This window comes from Notamacropus eugenii, chromosome 2, assembly GCF_028372415.1.
Source record: "Notamacropus eugenii isolate mMacEug1 chromosome 2, mMacEug1.pri_v2, whole genome shotgun sequence".
In the NCBI taxonomy this organism is placed as follows: Eukaryota; Metazoa; Chordata; class Mammalia; order Diprotodontia; family Macropodidae; genus Notamacropus; species Notamacropus eugenii.
Genome location: NC_092873.1, coordinates 516,301,812 through 516,313,216, shown reverse-complemented (window position 1 = coordinate 516,313,216; position 11,405 = coordinate 516,301,812). Strand labels below are relative to the sequence as shown.

The following is an 11,405-nucleotide window of genomic DNA, read 5'->3' as shown; positions in this document are numbered from 1 at the left end:
ACACATTTTCCAACCGGCTTTGCCCCGTCCTCTCTCCTCTGTGCTCTATATCACAATGTACATCACTGAATGCTAATATCCAGTATTAAATATCAAAGGCAATGAACATCATTCTCTTCTGGTTGGCTTTTCAAGGCCTTCACAATCTGACCCAAGCCTGCCTTTCTAGCTCCACTACACAATATGTTCCTTTCTGCATTGTTATGATCTAACAAGTGGCCTTCTTGCCACTTCTCACACATGACGCTGTGTCCCATCTCCTTGGTCCCCCCAAACCTCCCTCTGAATCTCTATCTCTTAGCATCCTTAGATTCCCTCGAGACTTAGCTTGACCACCATATTGTACACAGTGCTTCTTCTGTTCTGTGCTTCCTTTCCCCCAGCCTTCCTCACTCCCTAAACTTCATCGTGTTTATTTCGTTTACATTTTCATGTACTTATTAATAAATACATTGTTTTCCCTGATAGAATATAAGTTCCTTGAAGGCAGGGACTGTATTACTTTTGATTTTATATTCCCAGCACTTGGCATGATGCCTGGCAACTATTAGACTGCTAGTAGCTACTGGTTGATTGATTGAGTATAAATAGTGCAAGTATGGAGAGTTTTGTCAAGCAGAATTGCAGATGCTTACCATGGGAACCATGATAAGATATGACCAAATATCTCATGGAATATGTGTCTTGTTACCTTTGGGTGCAGGATGGAATCATGGCAAATGGAGGATGTGCCAGGCATTGAAAATGCAAGGATAAAAATGAAGTAGCCCCTGCCCTAAAGGAGGCTACATTCCATCAGAGGATCCAACATGTCCATAGACAAATGTATAAAAATCATAGAGAAAACAAATTCAAGATGATTGTGGAGGAGTCACTGGTAACTTGGAGGTAGGTATTAGGGATTCTGAAACAGAGGTGAGGGAAGAATGAACTCCAGGAAGGTATGGGGGGATGGCCTGCTCAAAAGTATCGTGATGGGAGATGGAATATTGCATGAGAGGAGCAATGGGGTCAATTTGATGTGGGGTGACGTGTAACAAACCTGTAAAGGTGGAATGGAACCGGCTTGTAAAAAGCCTATCTGATGACAGGATGGTAGATGTAAAATGGGGAGGGAGTTTAGAGGTCACAGATCACCTTGTACATCATGCTAGATGTAATATGGGAATCACTAGAGTTTATTGATCAGGAAAATGACATGGTTGGGCCTGTTCTTAGGAACATCACCTTAGCAGGTATGGAGAAGTTGGGTTGGAAAGAAGAGAGGCGAAAGACAGGAAGATCCACCAGGAAACTATTGTGTAGGTGAGAGGTGATGAAGGTTTGAACTAAGGTGTAAGTAGAGAGAATGGGACTAAGGTAATGGAAGTATTATGGATGTAGAATCAAAAAGACCTGTCAACTTGTTGGATCTGTAGGGGGAGGAATATGACCTGGGTGACTGAATGGAGAGGTCCTTGACAGAAATATGAAGGTACAGAAGAGCGGCAGGGGCACATAATGAGTTCTGTTATGCGCTTTCAGAACTTAAGTATCTTTGCAATGTCTGGTACATAGTTGGTGATGTAGGGGTGGAGCTCAGGATAGGCACTAGGGTTGGTCATATAGAGCAAAGAGTCGTCTTCATAGAGATATTAATTTAACCCATAGGAGCTGATAAGCCACTGAGAGAGGAGAAGAGAGGGGAGTAGAGAAGAAAAGAGAGGAAGTCATGGGGCAGAGCCTTAGGAAAGATCAAAAAAGAGAGGGCAGGATATGGGAGGAAACTGAGAAGCATTCAGACAGGGAACTGAGAGAACAGTGTCTTAAAAACCAGGAGAAGAGAAACTTTGTAGGAGGGGAGGTTCTTCAACAGTTTCAAATACAACAGAAAGGGCAAGAAGGAAGACTTCCACTGACTTCTTAATTTGACTCTAAGTAGGCTCCATGAACCATCCTTCAGTTTCCAATAAGCCACTTCCTTGTCTTCTGTTTTTATTTACAGCAGCAACGTCAATGTTGATATATTTCATTTCCTCCAGTAACACATTGACTTGTTGGTCATGGGACAAGGATATCATATTTAGAGTAAAAACATTTACCTTAATATTTACAGATCATCTAAAAACGATATGATTCTTAGCACCTTCTGCCTCTTTTCCGCCCCTGTGCCTCAGGGTGAAGACAATACACGGAGATACTCTGGGCAGGAGTATTGTGTATTTTTCTTTGTTTTATGGGTTGCCATGAAATTCTTGAATCATTTCCTTGAAAATCCAACCCAGCAAATGTTTAAATATTTATCGAGTTCCTATTAGGTCTCCAGACTTAACTGGCGTTCTTCAGCTGCCTGCATTCTCTCCCCTGTGGTTCTTTCTCCCACTGGTGAGTTCTTTCAGGGAATCTCCATTTTGATGAAAGGCCCAGATCAGTCATGCTCCCTTCTCCAGACTTTGAAACCCTTTCCTTCTTCATCCTTCTGGTACCTTTTATATAATGTTTTCCCTCCTTATTCCAGAAGCTCCTGAAGGTCAGGGACTATCTTTTTTTCTTGAATCTGTATTGTTGGTACTTAGTACAGAACTTGGCACATAGAAAGTGCTTAATAAATGTTTACTGATTTGTTGGAAAGCATATTGCTATTTGCCAGGTTTGCAAAGATGAAAAAGGACACAGTGCCTGACCTCTGGGAGCTTATATTCTAATAAAGGATAAATTTTGTAGTCAGAGAAATATAATATATCACTGAGCGTAATAGGAAATGTGTCAAGCATCTATTAAACCAACCAACCAATCAATCAGTATTTATCAAGCATCTTTTATGTGCCCAGTGCTGTGCTAGGTCCTGGGGTAAATGGAGTCAGGACTAGACTTGGGAAAAATTTTCTTGAAAAGAATAAGGTTTATACCAGTTCCATGAGCCATCCCAATGTCAGTACCCTGTACCAATGCTTTCATTTTTCTCCTGTCTTTTCCTTTTCCAAATATTCTCTCTGAGTGTTCATCCCCACATAAAGTATGCCTTTCCCAGGGAAATTTCCTTTTAATATGGATCGAAGTCTCAAGCTTGAATAATACGACTCCAGAGTTAGAATTTTAGGCATCAGTCAGTGGGGGTGTGTGTGAGCAGTTGGAGGTGTGAGCAAGTGGGTGATGGATTGGGTGGGGAAAGAGGACAGGGGCTCTTCCTGGCCTCCTGAAACCACATACCAGAGGTGGTTGCACTTGTATTTAACACTTATCTGTAAATAGACATTTGGGAGAAGAAAGTGGAATGGATAGGGAGAAGCCATGGCTCTTGAACTTCTACCCTTGAGGAGCTAACATGCTTAAGTCTATCCCAGTTCTCTGACCACCAGTATACCCAAGTCTACCCTAAAACCTAGGAGATCCTAGAGCCTACATCAAAATGAAAGGAAGGATGGAAGGAGGGAAGAAAAGAAGGTAGGAAGGAGGGAGAGAAAAGAAAAACAAGGAAGGAAGGAGGGAGGGAGGAAGGAAAGAAGGAAGGAAAGTAGGGAGTGAGGGAGGGTGAAAGGAAGGAAGGAAAGAAGGAAGAAAGGAAAGAAGGAAGAAAGGGAAGAAGGAAGAAAGAAAAGGAAGAAGGATGAAACAAAGAAAGAAAGGAATATTTTTTTCATCTTCCTGGATGGAATTGATCAAACAGTTCCTCCCTCTTCTTTGACTCGCTAGCACTTTGTTTGCGTGTCTTCTATAGCTCCATGTGATATTCTGCCTTGATCTACAGTTTTTTGCTTCCTGTCTTATCTCCATTATTAAATGGTAATCTTTTCAAGAATCTTGGAACATGGAACTTAGAATGCTAGGTAAAGAGGAGGGCCTTTTAAACAGAGAAAGTCAGATTTGGGAGGGACCTCAGAACATGGCATACCTGAGCTGGGAGAGACCTTAGATCATAGGTATATTAGCAGATGAATGATCTCTCAGAACTGAATGTTTGAAGATGGAAAAGCCCATGTTAATGTTTGAAAGGGCTTTGGTCATCATTCTGTCCTTTTGTTTTATCAGGAAAGAAGCTGGTCCTGTAGAGAGGAACCAAGACCACAAGCCCCTAAATGGTAATGGCATGGAGGAAGGCAGGCTGGGTCTTGAAAGTAGCTCTGTCACTTAACAAAGTGCCACCTTCCTGAGGAGGGCCATATCCTCATGGATTCTCAGAGATTTAACTCACAGCAAAAATCAAAATCAAATCGAATGAAAAAATGAAGTTTTTTTTCCCCCTTCTTTCCAACCACTTCCTTCAGGATGCATTGAATCATGGTCAGTGACCAACTGAGCTGCCCCAGGGCCCCTGATGAAGAGAATGGTCAGAGTCCCATCACACAGGATTAATATTAGTCAGTCATCTCAGCCCAGTGAAAGGCTCCAAGTGTCCTTGAAATTCTGGTGACCTTTCGCCATCAACGACATGATTGTTCTCCTAGACTGATAGCTCATTTTATAAGAAATACAGCCTGCTTTCTCAGCAGCAGCTGCTCATCATGTCCGGGAGCCAGGGGGCACTTCTGAGGACCTGAGGATGAATGTGCCTCAGTCACCCAGAGGCACCACTGCCCACCCCCGCATCCTCCAGTTTCAGTGCCTACTAATTTCTGTTTGCTTAATCCCTCTACAATCCCCTCTTCAGCTCTATCAGGGAATTTCCTGGGCAGCTGAATAAGCTTTTCCTGGTGTTCAGGGCAGCAATTTAGTAAGCTTTAAACCTGTCATTAATACACCTCCTTCTGCTCTCCAAATCACAGATTACCTTTACTGGAAGATGGAATCCCCTCCATTCCTTCAAGTGAATTCTGGGAAGGAAAAATTAAAGACAAAACAAAACTGAGCCAACAAAAAACAACCCAACCCTCTCATTTCACATGTTGAGATGACCGTTGGGATGTTCTATAGTCTAGGCACGCATTGCCTGGAATGTCCGTCCTCTTCTCTATAGAACCCCAGGCTTCCTTCAAGATCCAACTTCTATTTCACCTCTTAGAGGAAGTCTTTCCTGATTTCCCTCAAGTTTGCAGCACTTTTTCCCTCCTCAAATAATCATATACTCAATGCTTTTGGTGATCTGAGATCCCATCCTTCCAACAATACACAGAATAAGCCCATCATGTCTATATACTCACCAACATACTTACCTCTTTACATGCTCCATTGACCCCGTAGAATTCAAGTTCCTGGAGGGCAGAGGAGGTTTCTTGTTTTGTTTTTCTGTCTCCAGTGCCTTGCACAGAGAAGCTTTTTAATAAAAACTTATTGAATTGGATTGATAAACATTTCTTGAAAATAAGAATAATAATGAAGGATCAGACTGGTGTCAGTAGCATTGGGAATGAAGTGCTTCACCTCCATGTTGCCTTGAGTCCTCAGCCAGTCAATCAGTAAGGCCCTCAAGAGCACACTCTATTCCAGGAACTCTGCTAGATGATGGTGTGGAGAAGTATATCAACAGCATTACTTTCCTTGAAGAGGCGAGGGTCCTTAGGCTCTCTGAGCCTGAGTTTTTCTCCTCTTTAAAACAAGGGATGAGGACCTTCTTCTAAGGTGGGAATGGAATTACTCACTCAACAATCAATACCTTTTATGTGCCTGCCTCTGAGGACATGAAGATGAAAAGAAATTGTGCCTGCCTTCAAGGAACTTCCATTCTACTGAGGGGAAAGGACATGGCCACAAAGAAGTCATGCACATGTCATTCAACGCACTAGCAAGCACTTCCTAAACATCCTAAGGAGTGCTGAAAATAAAGAGACAGGGACGAAACTGTCCTTGCCCTCAGGGGACGCATATTCTATACCATCAGAGCACCTCTGTTTGCTTTAATCCACCAGAGAAGGAAATGGCAAACCACTCTAGTATCTTTGCCAAGGAAATCTCATGGACAATAATGATCCACAGGGTCATGAAGATTCAGACATGGCTGAATGACAACAAAGAATAACTCCTATTTCTAAAAGGCTTTGTATGGGAGTTCTCTGTTGAGTAATCGTTTAAAAATGCAAAGAATACCTAAGTTTACCCTGAAGTGCACAAGGACCAGGCAAGCAAATCAAGCGTGTACTGCTTCTTATGGCTTATTTCTTTGTTTTTTTCTGATACTCATCAGGTTTGGTCCATTCTTTGACACCTACTGACTGTGTGATCCTGGGAAAATCACTTAAACTTTCAACGTTTGAAAGCATTTGAATATCGGTGACCACTCTAATTACAGCCCTCTAATTACAGAGACCTTCATTGGTGAAGGGAATCTCCTCATCCAGGAATTATCAATACCATGAAGTCATAGGTCCAGACACTATCCCTATCTCTCTTGCTATTCAGAGCCTTAACCCTATTTCTAGAACTCACCTTTTCTCTGTCCTTGGTCTCTCACTCTCTTCATCCCTATCTCTGTCTGTATCCCCATCCCTAACTTTATCTCTGTCCTTATTCAATCCCTTGTGCCCTTACAGCCAAGTCCTTGTCTGATACCTCATCATCAGAGGATTGGTGATGATCCTGGAATCTAGGAGTACAAGCTCTCTTGGGTCCTAGCAAACCAGAAAGACTTGAGTGTAGCCTGGCTAAGGTTCATCATTGAGACATCAGTCATCAGATGGTTTATTTTGGGCACTTCAGGCCATAGAATGATCCACTAAGGCATGGGGAGAGTAGATATCTTTGATGGATTGAGGTACTCAAGCATCAAAATCAGCAGTTCTCCATTCTTTCGTCTAGGGAAACCTCAAAGAGGAAATGAGCTCAAATTCCCCCCCCCCCCATACACACAGACACAGACATACAGACACACACACACACACACATACACACACACACATCCTCCCAAGACTCCCCACTGTTTATAGATAAAATCCAAACTCCCAAATAAGCCTGAAGGTCATGGACAGTCTGATTCCCCTATTCTCATCTCCAAATCTATCTTTCATTACCTCCTTATAGGATCTGGAAGGTAATGAGATGGTTCTTGCCCCTTTCCTGTTACCCCAAGCATGGCAGGTTCTCACTACTTACTGTTTCTATGTGATTAAAGAGATGTCAAGATAACTAGAATGACTGTGCTCTAATCCAGATCTTTCCCTTTGCATACCATATGGCTGTGTAGGTACCTACAAGATACATTCAGTGGAGATGGGAGGTAATCTCAGAGGAAAGGAATTAACAATAGGAGTGTGATGGGGTGGGGAGAGACATGGAAAGGCCTCCTGCAGAAGGTGGGATTTAAGCAGAGATCTCAGGAAGGCAGGAATTCTAAAAGGAAGAGATGAGGATGGCCAATATTCCAGGCATGAGGAACTGTACTTACAAAGGCACGGAGGTGGGAGATGCTATGTAAAGCAGTGTCCAACTCTTGCTAAACCTGACTGTGGCAGGTGCTGTGCTCAGCACAAGATATACAAAGATGGAAATGAAACAATCCCTACCCTCAACCCCTGCATCCTTGTAGGGAAGGCAAACTGAGCATAGGTAGGCAAAGAATCCATGGTCATCCAGCTTCAGCTTGAAGACCTTCAGTGACAGGGAGCTCACTACCTCCTAGGGCAGTCCATTTGTCTTTGGGCTGTTAGGAAAATTTGTCCATTGTTAGGAATTGCTTATTGTCAGGAAGATTTGTCCTGATCTCATGCCCAAACTTTCCACTTTACAGCTTTAGGAAAGGGGGTCAAGCCTAATACGTATCAGAATCCCACCTGTCTATTAATAACTATTAATAACATAGAATCACGTCATGTTTGCAAAGCTCTTTACATGCAGTATCTCATTTGATCCTCCCAACAACCTATGAAGTAGGTGCTGTTATTATTCCCATTTTACATATGTGGAAACTGAGATCCTTACTCTCTCATGTTCAGTTTCTTCATCTAGGAAATGAGGGGATTAGATTAAGTGATCTCTGATGTCACTTCCAGCTTTACACCTCTGACAATGTGACCTGGGTTCAAATCCCATCTCTGCCACTTATCCCCCAGTTCTTCCCTTTTCTGGGACTCAGTTTCCTTCTTTGTGAAATAAAGGGCTTGGACCAATGATCTCTAGGGTCTCTTTCAGCTCTAGATCCTGGATGATCTTATCATTCTAGGTGGGGCCCTGCTCACCTCATAGAGCTCTTGTATTACCTTTCTAATTTCCAATCTGAGGAGGTGAAGCCCATTGTAAACATCATTCCTCAGCCCTATGTCCCCCTTGTGACATAAGTGTTAGCCCTCTTTCCAGGCCAGTAAGCTGTGGGCAGAGAGTGAAGTCACATGTGAATGGAGGCTGTCTATGGTGTCAGTGACTAGCAGAAGACAGAGCTGGTCTATAACTATGTCTTTTACAAATTCCTCCCTCCTTCCTCCCCTACCCCACGCTCTGGCTTTAACCAATTAGTTCTGGTTTCCTGAAGCCAAGGTTCGAGATGTAATGGAACTGGATTTATTATTGTTGTGATTAAAAAAAAAAAAAAGTTCATGAACTTCAGAGGAAGGAACTTGTGGGGAAAAAGTTCTCATTAGCTCAGGAATGAAGGCACATGCTCCTTCTTGAATGCCATACCTTGGCAAGGACTTGCCTGTTCTTGCCATGAAAAAACAAAGAGTGAGAAACTCCAAATGTGGTAAGGAACAAACCAGGCCAGTTCTCAGACAGCACAGACCCAGAGGCTCTGAGTCATCTAGTAGAACCCAAACCCAAATAAGCACCCGGTTTATGATGCACCCAATTGATATCCAGTCTTACATTAGAGACCTCCAATGAAAGAGAACCCACCACTGTCTGGGGCTGTCCGTTCCACTTTTGGTCATTTTTTAGTTCTGTCCTACTTTCCATGAACCCATTTGGGGTTTTCTTGGCAAAGATACTGGAGCAGTTTGCCATTTCCTTCTCTAGCTCATTTTATAGATAAAGAGCCGAGGCAAACAGGGTTGAGTGACTTGCCCAGAGTTACACAGCTAAGTAAGTGTCTGAAGCTGTATTTGAACTCAGGAAGATGAGTCTGTCTGTGCACTCTGTGCACTATGCGCTCTGTGCACTATTGCGCCACCTAGCTGCCTCACTTATGGACAGCTCCAATTCTTAGCATGTTTCCCTGACATCAGCCCAACATCTGCGTCTCTGCCAGCCTCCCCTATCGCCCTTAGTCCTACCCTATAAGGCCAAGCAGAACAAATCTAATCTTTCTTTCACAGAACAGATTTTCCAATACATATCTTGGGTTTCCCTAAGGCTAACCATGTCTTATTCCTTCACCCAGTTCTCATCTGGCATGGACTCCAGCCCTATTGCCATCTTTACTGTTCTTTTCTGGACATGCTCCAACTTGTCAGTGTCTTTGTTGGAATGTAACATCCAGAACTGAATGTGATACTTGGCAGAGGACTTCCAGACCCTACTCTTCTCCTCTATGCTATTCTGAATACAGCCCATGATTTTCATCCCATTGATGACACATGAGGAACTCACATTCCATTAATTCTCCATCTTTGATGATCTTTTTCAGACACACTTTTGGCCAGCCATCCCCACCATCTCATGGGGGTGAAGTTAATTGTTGCCCCCTTTTGTAAGATTTCACATCTATCCCTATTCAATTTAATCTGATTTGATGCATTCAAATCTTCTAATCCTCTAAGATCTTGCAAAACCCACTTTAAGCACTCTCTCATTCAAAGATTTGTGGTCCCTCCTGCCACAGACCTCATGTGTATATGCTTATAGGTAAGGTATCATTCCCACAGATTACCTACCTATGTCAGAGTTATAATTAGGAACTCTGGGACCTCACTGGGGGTAAGTGGTATCCAGTGACAGGCCCTCATTACAACAAGGGGAGGATGGATAGAACATTGGCTTTTTGGGGCACAAAGGGAAAGACGGAGACCTAGGACACTGCCATGAGAGCCAAGGAGTCTGGGAATTTGGGTTCCATTACTGTGAATGCAATTTCTACTAATTAATAATTCACAAATTCTGTTATTATTGTCTCTACTCCATGACACGTATAGTTAATTCTGTGAAACAGCGTCAATGTCTTTATTTTTGACAGTTATCAAACATTTGCCACAAGAAGGGGGCAGAAAGGGCTCACAAATCATCTTATTCAAGAAAGATATGAAATAGCATCCAAGAGAACTACCTAGTAAAGTCTTAGAGGCATTAAGAAAGCCATGAGATAGTCCTGCTGTACTCATAATAGCATATATTTAAACCTGGAAGGAACTTAGAGATCTTTGAATCCAACCCCCTAAGTTTGCAGATAAGAAGACTGAGACATTGAGAGGCTTGTATAACTGGTAAGTCCCTGAGGTTGGATCTGAATCCAGACCTTTCAGATGCTAACTTTGGAAAACATCAATGCAAACTTCCTATTTTCCAGAGGAGGAAGCAGAGGTCCAAAGAGCTTAAATATATTTTGCCAGGTAAAGATAGATGATGGGGGTAAAGAATGAGTACTTTGTTATAGAGTGGATGGTGTGCTAGATGTGAATTGAGAAGACTTGATTTCGCATCCTGGTTCTGCTCTATATAACCTGGGTAACCTATAGCAAGTCATCCTTCTCTGGGTCTCAGTTTCTTCATCTGTAAAATTTGAAGAGTCTTAGGATCATCTATTTGTGGCTGGTAAGAGAAATTAAGGGCTGTCCAGTACACTCACTTCATTTTACAGATAAGGAAACTGAGTCCCAGAGATGAATACTTTGTCCAAGGTCACATACACAAAGTAGATAGTAGAACCGGGATTTGAACCTGGGTTCTCTAGCTCCAAATCTAGTATAATTTCCATTTTACTAGGCTTTCTTCTGGGTGTAAAAATGATGAGCCTTATGTTTCAAATTCTCCTTCTCACTGGCCAAACCTTATCAGAGATTCTGTCCAGGAATTCCAATTTGGGTCTGTGTTGGACAAGCTGACCTAGCTCTGAAAATGCATATAGTGCCTGGCCCAACAAACCTCAGTAGGATGAAGAAAATTCAGGTCTGGAGTCATGGTTCTCTGCAACTGAGGCAATTATTTACATTTTGGGGGGCTGAGGGAGGCAACATGAGACATGATGTTCTCTCCTCAGCAGATGTTTAAAATAAAGACTTTAATAAGTCATGTAGGAGGAGATGGAGAGACTCTCCCCAGTTGGGCTCAGAGCGGCGCCACATTCATTGGCCATCTTCTTATAAGCACATGCATCGAGCAGCCATGTCAGGGCTCTCTGTCCTCTGCCCAGCTCACTAAACTTCTTCTGGCCAGCCTGTGCCCATGTTCATTCCTGCTTCTCTTATTTGTAATCAACAATCTTTGTGTTGTTGTTGCGGCTGTTTTGTTGTTTTTTTCTCCCATTTTTTTCTGCCTGGGACCAGCAGTTTCCATATAGAAGGAAATGAAACTCAAATGCAGCACTTCCAGCTACTCAGTTCTTAATCCTTTCTTTACCTCCTCATTCCTTC

The 11,405-nt window shown here is 42.7% G+C and overlaps 1 long non-coding RNA gene across 1 annotated transcript; it reads left to right on the top strand.

The window, feature by feature from the left end:
* Positions 1–707: 707 nt before the first annotated feature.
* On the top strand, positions 708–7,468 carry LOC140524226 (uncharacterized). Its single transcript, XR_011973617.1, has 3 exons — positions 708–888; positions 4,009–4,058; positions 4,743–7,468. It is a non-coding gene; the product is annotated as an uncharacterized lncRNA (long non-coding RNA).
* The last annotated feature ends 3,937 nt before the right edge of the window (positions 7,469–11,405 follow it).